Below are 14,133 nucleotides of genomic sequence, written 5' to 3'. Positions count from 1 at the left end.
ATACATTAAATTTAATGTAATGTCATGAAATTAAATTCAAATTAAATTCAATTATGTAACTTAAAAGTTAATGAAATTTAAGAACATTTCTAACAGTGAAGAAACATTGAAAAGAATAAATAATAATCTGATGACAAAGTTTGATGTCTCCGAAATCATCGGGGGTGCTTTGATTACTTACACACATAATAAAATATCTGTAACATAAAAATTTAAGCGTCTCTCACATATGCGCGTGCAACAAGTCGCAAGCACGTGTTCGCTAGCATGTTTCTCCAATCCCTTCTTTCCCTTGTTGAGAAACGTCCGGAAGACCGGGCCTGCCTGTACATAATCCAAAAATATTTGGCAGCGAAATCCTTTCGAGCTCATGCAAGCTAGATTTACGTCACGATTTACGTACAGGAAACGTAGTAGAATGGCGCTTAGCGCAGCTTTAGAATTATTTAGAAATAGAGGGGAAGAGAGAGAGGAGAGAGGGGAAAAAGCCAAAAACAAGATGTATGGCAGATGCTTTATAGGTTTGCCGTATCATCTGCCGCTCGTAATGTAATTTGGTAGCAAGCGTTTCGTTATGAAATTATAGACGCATCTTTAAGAAATAAAGAGATGATCGAAGAGTCGATTATATGCAAATTCCGTAATATTTAAATAATAATTATTCTCGACGATATACAGATTGACTTTCATTTAAAAGTGTTGAATTGGGATCCACAATAATATTGTTATGATCAACCGCATGTATTCGAACCTTTTTAACTATCTAAAACCATTTTAAACGCATTGATGTTATTTCAAGTATTTAGTAAAACAATTTCTACGCAACAAGAGTGCAATTTAATTCTGAAGAAATTATTACCGAGAATCTTTGTATGCTCGATTTTAAAAATAAATTGTATTTGACATAATAGAAAATTAGAAATATTACAAATTCAAATATTTTGCGTTCACTACGATTTATGCTAATTAAAATATAATCGTGATAATACACAAATTTGTGTGCAGGCAGCATAATTCCTTTCATCGTGTCTTAAACGCTCAACACGTTAAATCGTCGCACTAACGTGTAACGGTGTAATGCAATTTATATAAATAATACAGCGATACACACGGTGTGTGTAATAACGTGTATCGAATTACCAACGACGTTCGCGCGGCAATTATGGTGTATATTGCCTGAGAATTTATTTGGTAGGTGCAGAAGCAAAGGTGGTAAAGGAAAAGACAGAGTATAATATACGTTGCGAATAATAGATATGATAAACGCTTAGATCTGCTACCAGCTACCGAATGGAATGCGAAGGGCGCAGAGTGTGAACCATGGAGGGAAGGAGACAGAGGAAGAAGGAAAGAAGAAATCTCTTTCTCACTCTTTCTAAACGCAGAGGCAGGCAGATGCGACGCACTCGTGTAATGAGACGGTGCGCGTGCGTGCATCTAGTGCATACGTGCATGCGTGCGTGCTACGCACTCTCGGTTGAAGAGAGACGAGGGACCGAGCGAGCCTAGAGAAAGAGAGAGATGAGAGATGCATTTCGGAGAACGAAATTTCGAGATTTCGACGAACGGAAGGTGATACACGGAATCGCAGCGGCTCCGCGCCGTGCGTGTCGCTCGCGTTTCAACACAAAAACAGGAACGGGATTAATTCCGAGTATGTATTACGTACGGACTCCTCGCCTCACCCTTTAAACGGTGAGGAACGGTGGAATTTTCTTTTCTATAATTTTCGTCGTTAACGACGTTAACGCAGTTGATCCGTTACTGAATCTTAGAGGCAAACAAACTCGCGAGCTATGCGCATATAAATAATATATCTTCGCTCTTTTTGCAGTTATACGCGAAAGAACAGTTTTTTCTAGCAGAAATATCTAGAGTAGGCATTCATAAATCCGTTCTTATTTCAAAACAGTCTTAAGTAATGTCTTAAGATGCTAACATGGCCTTCTCATTGGTTCGACATTTTAAGATTGTACTTAACAGTTTTAAATACAAGAACCGATTATAAATACCGACCTCAAAATTTAGCTATAAATCTGAAAATAATTTTATCTATCAAAATAATTACGTAGATCCTAGAATGTCAAAATTTTTTGCGACACTATTCATCGTACTTCAGTTTCTTATATAATTATTTTGATGGTCCACAAAAGTATTTTCAAATCTATACCTAGTTACAGTTTCAGGTATTTCAACAAAATTATTAATTTTTTCTGTGTAAAATAACGCTTGTATGTATCTGAATAAAGTACAACACTCGTTACGGATTATCCATTTTCCTCTTCGATATTACTCCAGATAATTGAAAGTAAACAATACTCTTGCCGATAGACACTAATGATAGATTCGTATCAACAATATTATCAACAAGAAACGTATCAATGAACAATCAAGAATTCCTTAAAAAATGCCAGTAATATTTTATAATTATATATGTGTAGATAATTTATTGTTCTCTTCATTTAGCAGGGTTGCCACAGAAAATAAATTTTTTAATTCCTTGACTTTTTCAGGTTTTCCAGATGAAAATGGAAAACTCTCCAATATAAAATATGTAAATTTTAAAGTCAAGAGTTGTAGGAAAGCTGGGTAAAAATAAAAGCCAATAAAAAATAAATTAGAAAAAAAATGCAGTTACGAAAAAGAGCGATCAAATGAAAATACTAAATAAAATATTATATAAATTTTAATTATTTTATTAAAATCGTTTAAAGTGTGCAAATTTTTAACGCATTTCATTATAAACGTCAGATATAATATTAAAAAATTATAACAATTATTTAGAATATAAGCAGTTTAGGGAAATTGTGAGCAAATTTCACACAAAATTCCAAACTTTTTTACATTTTCCTCTGACTTTTCCCAATTTTCTATGACCAATATCAATTTCCCTGACTTTTCCCGGTTTTCCAGGTCTATGGCAACCCTGTTTAGTGTATTTCAATTTAGTGAGACTTTTAAATGTGCGCAATTTTTATAAAAGTTCATTGACAAAATTAAACCAGACTAAACTGTTCTCTCGTACGTGCATGGGTAACAGTCCTCGTGATATGAAAAATCGAAAGAGTAATACCCCCGCACCAGGCAAAGGATGTACTGAAAGCGGGCGGGAGTCTATTTTTAGGTACAGGTCGGTTGCAGGTACGTTATATACCGGTTGGCCCCGTAAGACGGTGCACTTACACAACAGCCCACGGCTACATATACTTGTATGGACCAAAAATCTGCATTTCGATATATGGATTTTTGATCCATACACCGCATGATGCACGAAAAGAACGGTTTTGTTAAAGTATCTAAAAGTTTAGTTAGATACAGATCTGAAAATAATTTTGTTAGACCGTTCAAATAATTATGTAGAACGCTTAAACGCTTAACGTTGTGGAAATGTTACAAAAAATTTTAAGTCTAATTTCTAGCAATCAGTTTATTAAACATCCTATATAATTATTTCGATGGTCCAAATAAAATTATTTTCAGATTTGTATCTAGTTAAAATTTTAAATATTTCAGCAGAACCTTTCTTTTCGTATGCTTGCTTTCTATTTCGTTGTTTAAAAACATTACAAATATCGATTGTTTTGGTAAAATTTGACAATGGACTCGGGTGACAATCTAGCTGCGGCAATAAATTCCTTTGCGTTATTCGGACATCTCAAACACAAATAAAAACACAAATAAAAACAAGCTTTCTTTCCACGAAAAAAAAAGATTTTGTTAAGTATTTAAAATAATTGATCGATAAAGTGGTCAACAGCGTATAGATAAAATTTTGTAAATTAGGGTTGTCACAAATTAAATTAATTAACGTAATTGTCCCCTAATTTCCTAACAAAACTTTCCCTGACTTTCAATAATATTTCAAAATTTTTTGTATTTTTGTCCTGATTTGGAAACCGTTAAATATTTTGTTAAGAGATCAATTTAACGTAGCAATGTAAATTACTATTAATATTGACGATACTGTTTGCATTTTTAATTGTTAAGTTGTAGTATTCCAAAACTGCGTGTGATGTTCGCATAACCTTCTTTAAAATCAAGAATTTTAATTTTCCAGAAATATGATTACATTCTTCATTCCATTTTGCATTTTTATCGCATTTTAACGTCTTCCGTTTATTAATACCAATTGCTGTCGGCAAATCGGAGAATGCAGACGGGATTGCATCGTTTCGATAAAGCGAGAAGCGAAGGTTCAATCTTAGCTTCGACTCTTTCTCGGTGCAATTGGAAAGTCTTGACGCTGGATCCTTTCCACCGTGCCAGACATTCCTTCGAGAAGACCAGGCGATCGCTCGTAATCGTGTAAAAGGATCGCGCTGTTTACAGATGCATCGCGCTGGCGCTGCTTCGAGCCAGACACTCGGCGTTTGGATAAAAAGTTTGGGAGCTTGACATTTTTACGTCGTCTACGACGATCCTTTCGGCCACAGAGGTATACGTTTCGTCGGGCGTACATTTTGCGGCGTCACCCCATCGGCCCGCGCACTTTTACGAGGTAGCAATCGTAAATCATACTTTTTTTCGCGCCACGAAACGACAGCTTACAAATTGGCGAACAAAACGAGTTCATTCTGAGGTGGCTTAGGTGGTTTAGCCAAGGGAAAGGGTAGCCCCGCATTTAGCGCAAATTGATGTCTCCTTTTATCTATGCAGCTACCGTTGTCCCCAAAAAATGTAATCTTATCGCCAAATCTTTATCTTATCTTACATCATGTTTATTATGTTATATACTATTGATTATAACCATAAAATTTTGTACATATAATTAGATTTTATTAAAAACTCGAGATATACCATCTTGCGAGATAAGCCCAGTTTTAAGAAATCACTTTGGAGGAGTCATTTTTTAAGGAGTCTTCACAACTGCTTTGCTATTTTTTGTATCGTATTATATATATATATAAGATTTTTTCCAAAATAGACACTAAAAAAAATGATGTATTAGCAGCATTATTTTAATTAAAAATAATTTAATAAATTCGATAACTTTGCTAATGAAACAAAAAATGTCATATACTCTTTTTCAATTAAATTTTATTCCTTTCATCAATCCCGTTATTAAATCAACAACATTATTTTCAATTAATTTAATTAATTTAATAAGGCGTCGTTTAATTTCGATGAAAAGTCAATTAAATGCGACCATGGAATGCACGAGTGTTTTGCGAACCATATACGCGATATTCTCATTGTCCACAATATACGGTCTTGAACGAGGCAAAATTATGCGCGTCTGCATAACTCGGCCGAGGAGACTTTAGTCGAACTTCCGCAAAGTTAACCCGCCTCGTTTCGATGCGGTGCAAGCAACGGCAGCAGCAGCAGCAGCCAAGGTTCGCACCGAGATCTGCCGCAGCAACGTTTCGATTTCCGCGCGGCCGCGAGACGAGAGTCCAGCAGGGCAACGCCGAGCCTGCCTGATCGCCAGATTTCTCGCGTTTTTCAGCGAGGCGAGAGAGCGCGCACCGCGGCCCTGGCGGATGGAATGCGGGCGCGGCGAGTCCCGGCGAGTCCCGACGCGTTGCGCGCGGTGTGTATGGCATGGTATGGCATGGTATGGATATATACGCGTACTCGCGCGAATGCGACTTTAAGCGACGTTCATACGGGGCGGTGCCGACCGGCCGACCAATCTCCGTTCCTACCGATGTATAAATTGACTAGCTTCGATCTCGATTCAATTTCTGATTCTTATGCTCGTTTCTACCAATGTAGTTTAATTTTAATCTCGGTTCAACTTACTCTTCAGTTTTTTCCAGTTGTGAGAAAAAGATTAAGTTGAACCAAGATTAAAATCAGTCTGCATTGGTAGAAACAAGCGTGACTCTTCGTCTTTTTCTAGTTTTAAGGATAAAAAAAGATGAACCGTAAGTTGAATCAAGATTAAATTGAACTACATTGACATAGAAAGGGATACGAGAATTTGAAAAGAATACAGAGTACATTAAACGGAGATTAAAGTTAATAGATTGTCTATATGATAGAAATTCCTTAAAGTTAATCTACATGAGAGCGCAATTCCTTCGTGCATTTATTAGCTATATGATTACCATATATCAAGAAGAATCACAAGAGAGATTATGCATGAGTATACTTTTTAAACAAAGATGACGATCCAGGGACAGAAGAAGAGGCTATACTTTTTTATGGATTAAATTTTATTAATAGATAATTAATAAAATAAAATTTCTAGAACATAATTTTTATGAACAATTCTTATTAATGTAATTTGATAAATATAAAATTAAAGAAATTTTTCCTTGAAAAGAGTATGACGAGTAACCTTATTACCAGCTACAAACATTATTTCGAATTTTACAGCAATATTCTTAGTCGGTTCTTATATTTAAGATTGTCTTAAATACAGTCATAATATAGAACTGAATTAGCATCTTAAGACATTACTTAAGACGGTTAAAATAAGAACAAACTATGAATACCAACCTTATGCCCGATCGATCTATTTCACCAATGTAGATTAATCTTGGTTCAATTTATGCTCCGTCTTTTTCTAGTTCTAAGAATTAAACAAATTAATTAATTGAACCGCGCGAGATTACAGTTAATTTACACTGGTAGAAACTGGTATCAGAGTTTCTTTAAACCAATTTAAAAACCCGCATTTTACGGCAAAACTTACGTGAAAATTATATTTGACGACAAGGAAATGCGTCTTGGGTAAATAGTTTCAACGAGTTTAGATAAAATAATCGGTAGATAAAATATTTCCTCAAGTAGTCATATGTTCTTGTTATTTGGAAGTATAGATAATGCAATAATGAGACTATTATACGCTATTTAATATTTACAACGGTAGAATTTGTAAGTTCTTTTACTGTTGTATTCATTTACATTTGTCTCGCTCGTTATATTGCCTTGCATAAAAAAAGATAAATACAATAAAAAAGGAATTCTCATTCCTATAATAATTTAAAAAATTGTAACGCAAAGCTTAGATTTATGACGTATCATTCGTATCATTATTCGATCCGCGTCTATATCACATATATAGATTTTCATGGATAGGCAACGGAATCTTGTGGCTCGTGACGAATGTACGATCGCGTATAGATGTAATAAAATTACACGGAGAACTTGTAAATTTGCGCGAATCTCTATCTCAATGACGTGATATACGCAAAGAAGGAAAACGCACCTGGAATTCTCGTAAATGAAGTATGCCGCTGGTATGCGACTATCGGTTAAAAAATTGATAACAGTATCTGGGAACAGAATACTGTATCTGGGAACAGTATCTGGGAACAGAATACTCTTTTTTAATGATAAGCAGCTTTGCACTAATCCACAATTAATTTAGTACACAGATTTTTCTAGGACATTATCGTTCAAATGATAACGCGTAATCATCCAATGTTGAGACCATTCGTTATCCTTCGTAAATGAAAAATCTGTATCGTGTTGTCTGTTTAAAAAATGTCCCATAGATGTTGAAACATCTGACAAAATGGATATAATATTGAAACTTCATTAGTGACACACGGATAAGAAACTTCTCTTTTCTTCGATTTTAACGTTTTAAAGTTTGACTAATAATAGACTCACATATAATATATTTTTGGTTTCTTCGTTTTTAAAGTGTAACCAGAAATCGCATTTTGCTGTATCAACTGTTTAATTTAAAATAAATGGTTGCTTTGTAACTACGGAAATTATATTTTACTGGATTTGAGATGAACGGAGTACATATTTTTTCTGCAATTTCCTTACTTCTACAATTACACAATAATATATATTATACTGAATGGACTAATCTAAATGATTCTGAAGAAATAATGTTACACACATACATGCGGAATTTGAGAGTGATGGCCCGGTTTGCATTTTAACTACTAACACTGATGATGACCCGATAAAGAGAAACGTTTGTCTAAATAAACAGATATTTAATAAATTGTTTATTGGCTCGTAGTCTTTATATAATACTTTCTTCATCTGACAAAATTCCTGGAATAATTTCGTCAAATGAATACAACGTAATGTTGTAAATTTTTCTAGAAATAATTTTTTGCACGTGGTATGTAAAATTTATGACTGTAATAGATTTTTTATTTCTTTGAGTGCAAATTTTAGGGCACTGTTTATCCTTTCTATTTCTTGTAAGTTTTAAAAATTGTCCAACGCATTAAGAGATTTTCGATTCTCCGTATGCGTAAAAATCGATGATATGTCGCGATTATTACTTTCTAAATTCTTTGAAGTAGAATATATTTCACTCTAAAGAGTGAAAATTGAGTCAATCTTCCAAAAGAGCGGCTCATAGTATTTTTATATTTAAGACTGTTTTAAATACAATCTTAAAATGTTATAAACCAATTAAGGAGCAGACTTTCAAAATGCGTTTTGTCTAAAGTTTGTAATTTTCAGAAAACGAGAAAGAAAAACTCTGCACGCAAGAAAATTATGCGCTTTACAGAAAATAATAATATGCCAATCAGTAGGATGTGAAATATTAAACCAAATTGCTAAACAATTGCTAAAAATGTTAAACAAATGCATTTTGTTTGTCTCTAGTTAAAAAACATAATGCACTTCGAAATGTCTATACTTTTTTAGCATATAGATTAACGATGAAAAAATGCTTCCTGAACATCTCAAAATAGCTTATATGAGTTTTTCAACACTGAACACTACGCCATCTCTAACTAAAAAAATGGAATTTTGGACAAAATGCATTTTGAAAGTCTGCTCCTCAATTAGAGACCTGTATTAGCATCTCAAGATACATAAAACGATCTTGAAATAAGAATTGACTATAAATACTAGCTAAAAAAGCAAAATATTTTTTAAATAAAATTCACTCTAAAAATTTTAAAGAATATTAGAGGCCCGGTTTCACACACAAATGTTAGATTAATTTTAATCTTGATTTAACTTACTATCTATAATACCTTTTTCTAATTCTTAGTTAAATCAAGATTATAAAGTTAATCTTACATTTGCGGAATCGGGCCTCAGATAATTAGAAAAAAAATGACGTAATTGCGATTATAAACGCAAGTTCTGGATTAGAAGATTCTGCCTATTAAATTAGTTATCAATTTCTCTCGCGATTGGCGTACGTGTTATGTGCAAATATGCAGCCTCGATACGAGAATGCGATATAGGTGCACGTATGTGTATGCACGCGTATGCATACTTTATCATTTCAGCAGCGTTCACACGATGCCAAACGTGGCGTCTAGCTGTCAGTTCGCCCGTCAACATGACCGGGGGAAAAAAAAAAGAAAAAAATCATTGTAAAAAACATTATTCGCGATATCTTCCTGGAAAAAAAAAAATCCGTCGAGTGAGAGCTCGCGCTCGCTTGCGGAAAGTATGCGAATGCGAAAAGGTGCGTTCACACGGAGCGACGATTTGCGAAGCACGCGAGCTATGCGCGCGAACGTATACAGGATGTCTAGGAAGTCGCGCACTTTCTCTGCACGACAGGCGTTAGATATGCCAGAGATTGGCAACCGCGATATTACTATTCCTGTATCCTATCCACGCGTCAATAGTCTTTTCTTTCGCGCCGCAAGCTAATTGTCAGTTAGGTGGGTTTCCATGAATTAAATTCTAAGGAAATTCGTGAGATAAATGGTAATATTTATAGGTTTATTCGCGCTTGAAATCTCCAAAAATGAAATAAATATATAATGGAGTGTCGAAGAGAAAGAAAGCAAAGATACTGAATGCAAAAAGTGCAACAAGAATCGAGAACTGACTTTATGATCGGTATTCATAATCGTTTCTTAAGGCTGTGATACAAACTTTCGCATAACGCATAATAAGAGAATCGACCAATCAGAATCCTTCCTTTCCTTCCATTTCACGGAAGAAAGGAACTTTCATTGGTTGATTGAGTTGATTCTTTTATGCGCTATTCGTTATACAAAAGTTTGTGCTGCGGTCTTTATATTTACGACTGTCTTAAGTACAATTTTAAGATGTCACCTGAACCAATCGGAGGCCGGTATTCGTAGTCAGCTCTTATTTTAAGATCGTCTTAAGTAATGTCTTAAGTCACTAATGCGGCCCTCTGATTGGTTCATGACATCATAAGACTGTACTTAAGACGGTCTTAAGTATAAGATAAGACTATGAATACCGGCCAGAGCCGTATTTGCATCTTAAGACGCTTGAAAACGATCTTGTAAAGTAAGAACCGACTGTGTCTCATATATATAAGTAAACTTAATTTTACATCTTTTTCTGGTAAAACTGTATGGTTCATTTCATCGCGATCGAGGATATCGAATAACTAAATCGAATGCGAAACCGGCTGCTAACGGAATGTCAAACGACCTGTCGAAGCTTCGGTGAAGAAAAATCCGCCGTTATCCGGCGTAGAATCTACGGAGAAAGCGCGGCGCGCGGCGTACACCCCGTATACACGCATTCCCGCGGAATCGCGTATCCTCGCGAGATCGCGGTCTCGTGAGTCGTGCGCGGCGGGCACGGGTGGGGAGACATAGTCGTGACGCTCGAACGCATGCACACTTACGCCAATGTGCACGCGATTGCACGCGATTCCTCTCTCGCGCGCGCGCGCGCGCGCGCCCGCTCTGACGCGCAAAACGTCGCGAGAGACAGAAGCCTGGTTCCATCAATGTAAGAGAGATTAATGCCTGTTTCTACCAAAGCAGTTTAACTTTAATATCTCGGTTCAACTAATTCTTCATCTTTTCCTAGTTTTAAAAATAAGAGAAAAAGGTAAAGAGTAAGTTGAACCGAGATTAATCCACATTGGCAGAAACGGGCATTAGGATATTTTAAAAAGGCCGATTTTTGGTCAAAAAGAACAAATAGGAAGAACAGTGTTTTTTATACATTTTAGGATGTCATCCTCAAGTCCTCATCCTAAAATAACTTTTCCCTGATTTCCAGACAAAATTTTATGATTTTTTCTGACTTTGAATAATATTTTGAAATTTTTTATATTTTGGAAACCGTTAAATATTTTGTTGAGCAGTCAATTTAACATAATGTAAATTATTATTAATATTGCTGAGTGCTGACCTACTTGCATTTAATTGTTAAGTTGATAATATTCTAAAATTGTCGACTAATACAGTGATGTATGTATATTAAACTTCTTTAAAGTCAAGTATTTTTATTTTTATTTGACTTCTTTCCCTCATTTCCATGTGATTGTTTTCAATTTATCTGATTTCTAGTTTTGTAGCAACCTCTGGATTTTGACTCTCTGAATATAATAATATTAATAAAAAGTTTGGAATTTATAGGAAACATCTCGAAAAATTTTGAGTACAAACATGATGTATTCAATTAAATTTCAATATTCTTGCTTTTTTGTTCCCCAAACGCCACAAACTTTTTAATAACTTTGTCTTATATAAAATTTACAAAAAAAAAAACATTCCTTTTACTTACACTTTTTTATAGATAAAAATCGGCACCTCTTTAACATTCTCCTTTAATCTCAACTCAATTTACTCTTTATCTTTTTTTTCTAATTTTAAGAATTTAAATAAAGATAACGATAAATTAAGTCGAGATTAAAGTTAATCTTACATAATGGAACTAGGTCTAAATAGTTTAATTTTAATCTTCGTTCAACTAGGTCATCTTTTTCTAGTTCCAAGAATTAAAAAAAGATGAAGAGCAAGTTGAACCGAGACTAAATCTACATTGACAGACACGAACATTAGACAGAAACATTAAAAACTGGACTTTTTTTGATGAGTCGTAAAACTTCATTAATTAAAATTTTAGATATTCTTATTTAACATATTAAGAATTGCCATAAAAATGATCTTCTAGAAATTTCATTTTGTCAAATACCTACCTACTATATTTAATAAATAAAAAGAATAGTATCACCTCCTTCACGTTTCTTTGAAAAGTATAGACATACTCGTACGTATTCTTTTCTCGTGATTCATACATGGTAACTCTAAACACGAGGGATCGGCGCGGCGACCTGTTGCCGAGAATTTATTCCGTCTGCTTATTTCGGTCATATTCGTATAGGGAGAAGAAGAGCCCCTCTTTTTCTCTTACGTACCTATCTCGTGGATCGATCCACGTAGTCTTCCGCGTGTTGTGATCGATGAAGTACACCTTCCCGTCGAAGTCATGGGCGACATCCCAACCGTCCGGAAGCGGTATCTCCCCATTCCGTCTCCTGGGCATATTTCACTGCGCTCTAAATCCATCCAAAACCTCTCTCTCTCTCTATCGTCGTGCGGTGGCGGTCGACGGGCGCATATCTGTGCGCGCGGACGCGAGCGCACGCTCACGCTTCTCCGGCCGCATATACGGCACGCGGGCACGCTCGCACGACGGACGTCGGTCGCGACGTGACGGTGAGAGAACGAGACAGGTAGACGCGGGAGCGTAGGATGAAGAGAGAGGAGGAGGGGTAAGGATAGAGAAGGAACGAGAGGACGGTCGACCCGGCCGTAGAAGGGCAGGTGGACGGGGTTTTTCAAATGTATTGTAACACACACTGAGGGAACACAGAAGCGTGATCAGGAGCGTACACTCGCATATGTGTACGCGCGTTCTCTCTCTCTCTCTCTTTCTCTCTGTCTCTGTCTCTTTCTTTCTTACTAGCGCGCACTACTCCGCCATCATGAATACCTCATTATCATGAGCGGAGTGACGTCAGAGTCCCCGCCTTTCAGATTCCTCTCGAGCGGAATTCCACCGTTAACAGCCAGCCGCCGAGGAGCAGCCCGAGGCGGCGAGCGACGGTGACGGCGACGGTGTCGTGGTGTTGCCCTCGCACGGGTGCATCGATCAGGTGCACTTGGCGTACCATCACCACCACCACCAATCACCGGCAGCAATCTCACCCTTCTTCTTTATTTATTTTTGGTTTATTTATATTTATTTATTTATTTATTTATTTATTTACTCTTTCTTCCCTCGTTCTCTCTCTCTCTCGACACACTCGCGACACACGAATCTCTTTTTCGCGCCGCGCCGCACAGTCTCCCGATTCTCGAATCTCGCGGCACGATCTTCCCGCTCGTTCCTTCGAAACTCTCTTTTAAACACAACAGAGGAAAATGAAAGAGAACAAACAAAAACAGAACACCTTTCGTCAAAATTTCCCGGACACTCGTGTTGTTATATCCTTCACACGAACGACGAATGAAATGACCGCGACGACGAAGACATACGTTGTATCGTCACACGTTTCTCACCCCTCCGGAATAGTATTGGAGTATCCTTCCTCCTATCCCTTCCCTTCGGAGTGACACCGACACCTTCAAGGTCCAGCCGTTCGCAGTGTTCGCACCGAACGGCACTGAACGGCACGCGCTCGAGTCAGCAACTGGCGCGCTACACGCACCGGTAATCGACAATCGTAATCGTCCGATAACCTGACTGACGCGGGGATTCACAGCAGGCTCGACGGCCGCTCTCCGGCGGCGAACACTATAGCGACTGCGGGCTGCGGCTGTCTGTACTCTGTGGTCGGTGGCGGTGGTGGCGACGGCGGCGGCGACGACGACGACGACGAAGACGAAGGCGGAACGGCCCGCGACCCGTTTCGAGCGACGCGCGCTCAACGCGTTCAACGCCGGCTCCGTATACCACCGTACACCAGCGGCGAACCACGTTTCACCGTGTTCTCTTTTCCTCCTTGCATTAGCCGCCGCTGTAATGCTAATGCCGAGCAGCGGATCTTGACGTTTTTCGCACGCAGGAATGTGGGAACTCGACGCTGCCCTCGCTCTCGCCTCTCGGCGCGCATGAGAGAGGAGTCTCCCTCTCTCTCTCTCTCTCTTTTACCGTTTTCTTTCTCCTTTTTCTTTCCCTCCTGTACGTCGTACTCTCGCGTTCCCGTTTGACTTGGCACTCGCGATCGACGACGACGGCGAGGACGATACCGCGAACTGTCCGCTGCTACAATCTCCCGGTCGGATCGGTGAAACGGAGACGAGTCTCTTACCTTTCGTATCTTCACAGTCTGGGAATAACTTCTCGTTCTCTGCGAACGATGTATCCCAGATTTTTCACGTTTCTCGTACACGACGGACAATTTTCTCGTTTCCGACGATACTACCACCTCGCGTCACAGCTACGAGCATGCCGAGTGTTTGAGACATGCCACTGGACGTTCATGCGGTGCGCGCCGCCTGGCAATACCTCTCT

At 37.7% G+C, this 14,133-nt stretch overlaps 1 long non-coding RNA gene across 1 annotated transcript in view; it reads right to left on the bottom strand.

Annotated features, from left to right (window-relative positions):
* The window catches only part of LOC108760555 (uncharacterized), a 22,438-nt gene extending 10,338 nt beyond the window's left edge, over window positions 1–12,100 (bottom strand). The window contains exons 1-2 of the long non-coding RNA XR_001940087.1: window positions 12,032–12,100; window positions 11,646–11,650 (exon numbers count right to left, since the gene is read on the bottom strand). This is a non-coding gene — a long non-coding RNA (uncharacterized LOC108760555). The remainder of the gene's footprint in view (window positions 1–11,645; window positions 11,651–12,031) is intronic.
* Window positions 12,101–14,133: the final 2,033 nt, after the last annotated feature.

The sequence above is a fragment of the Trachymyrmex cornetzi genome, unplaced genomic scaffold, assembly GCF_001594075.2.
Source record: "Trachymyrmex cornetzi isolate Tcor2-1 unplaced genomic scaffold, Tcor1.1 scaffold108, whole genome shotgun sequence".
Taxonomy (NCBI): Eukaryota; Metazoa; Arthropoda; class Insecta; order Hymenoptera; family Formicidae; genus Trachymyrmex; species Trachymyrmex cornetzi.
This window is presented reverse-complemented; position numbering and strand designations above follow the sequence as displayed.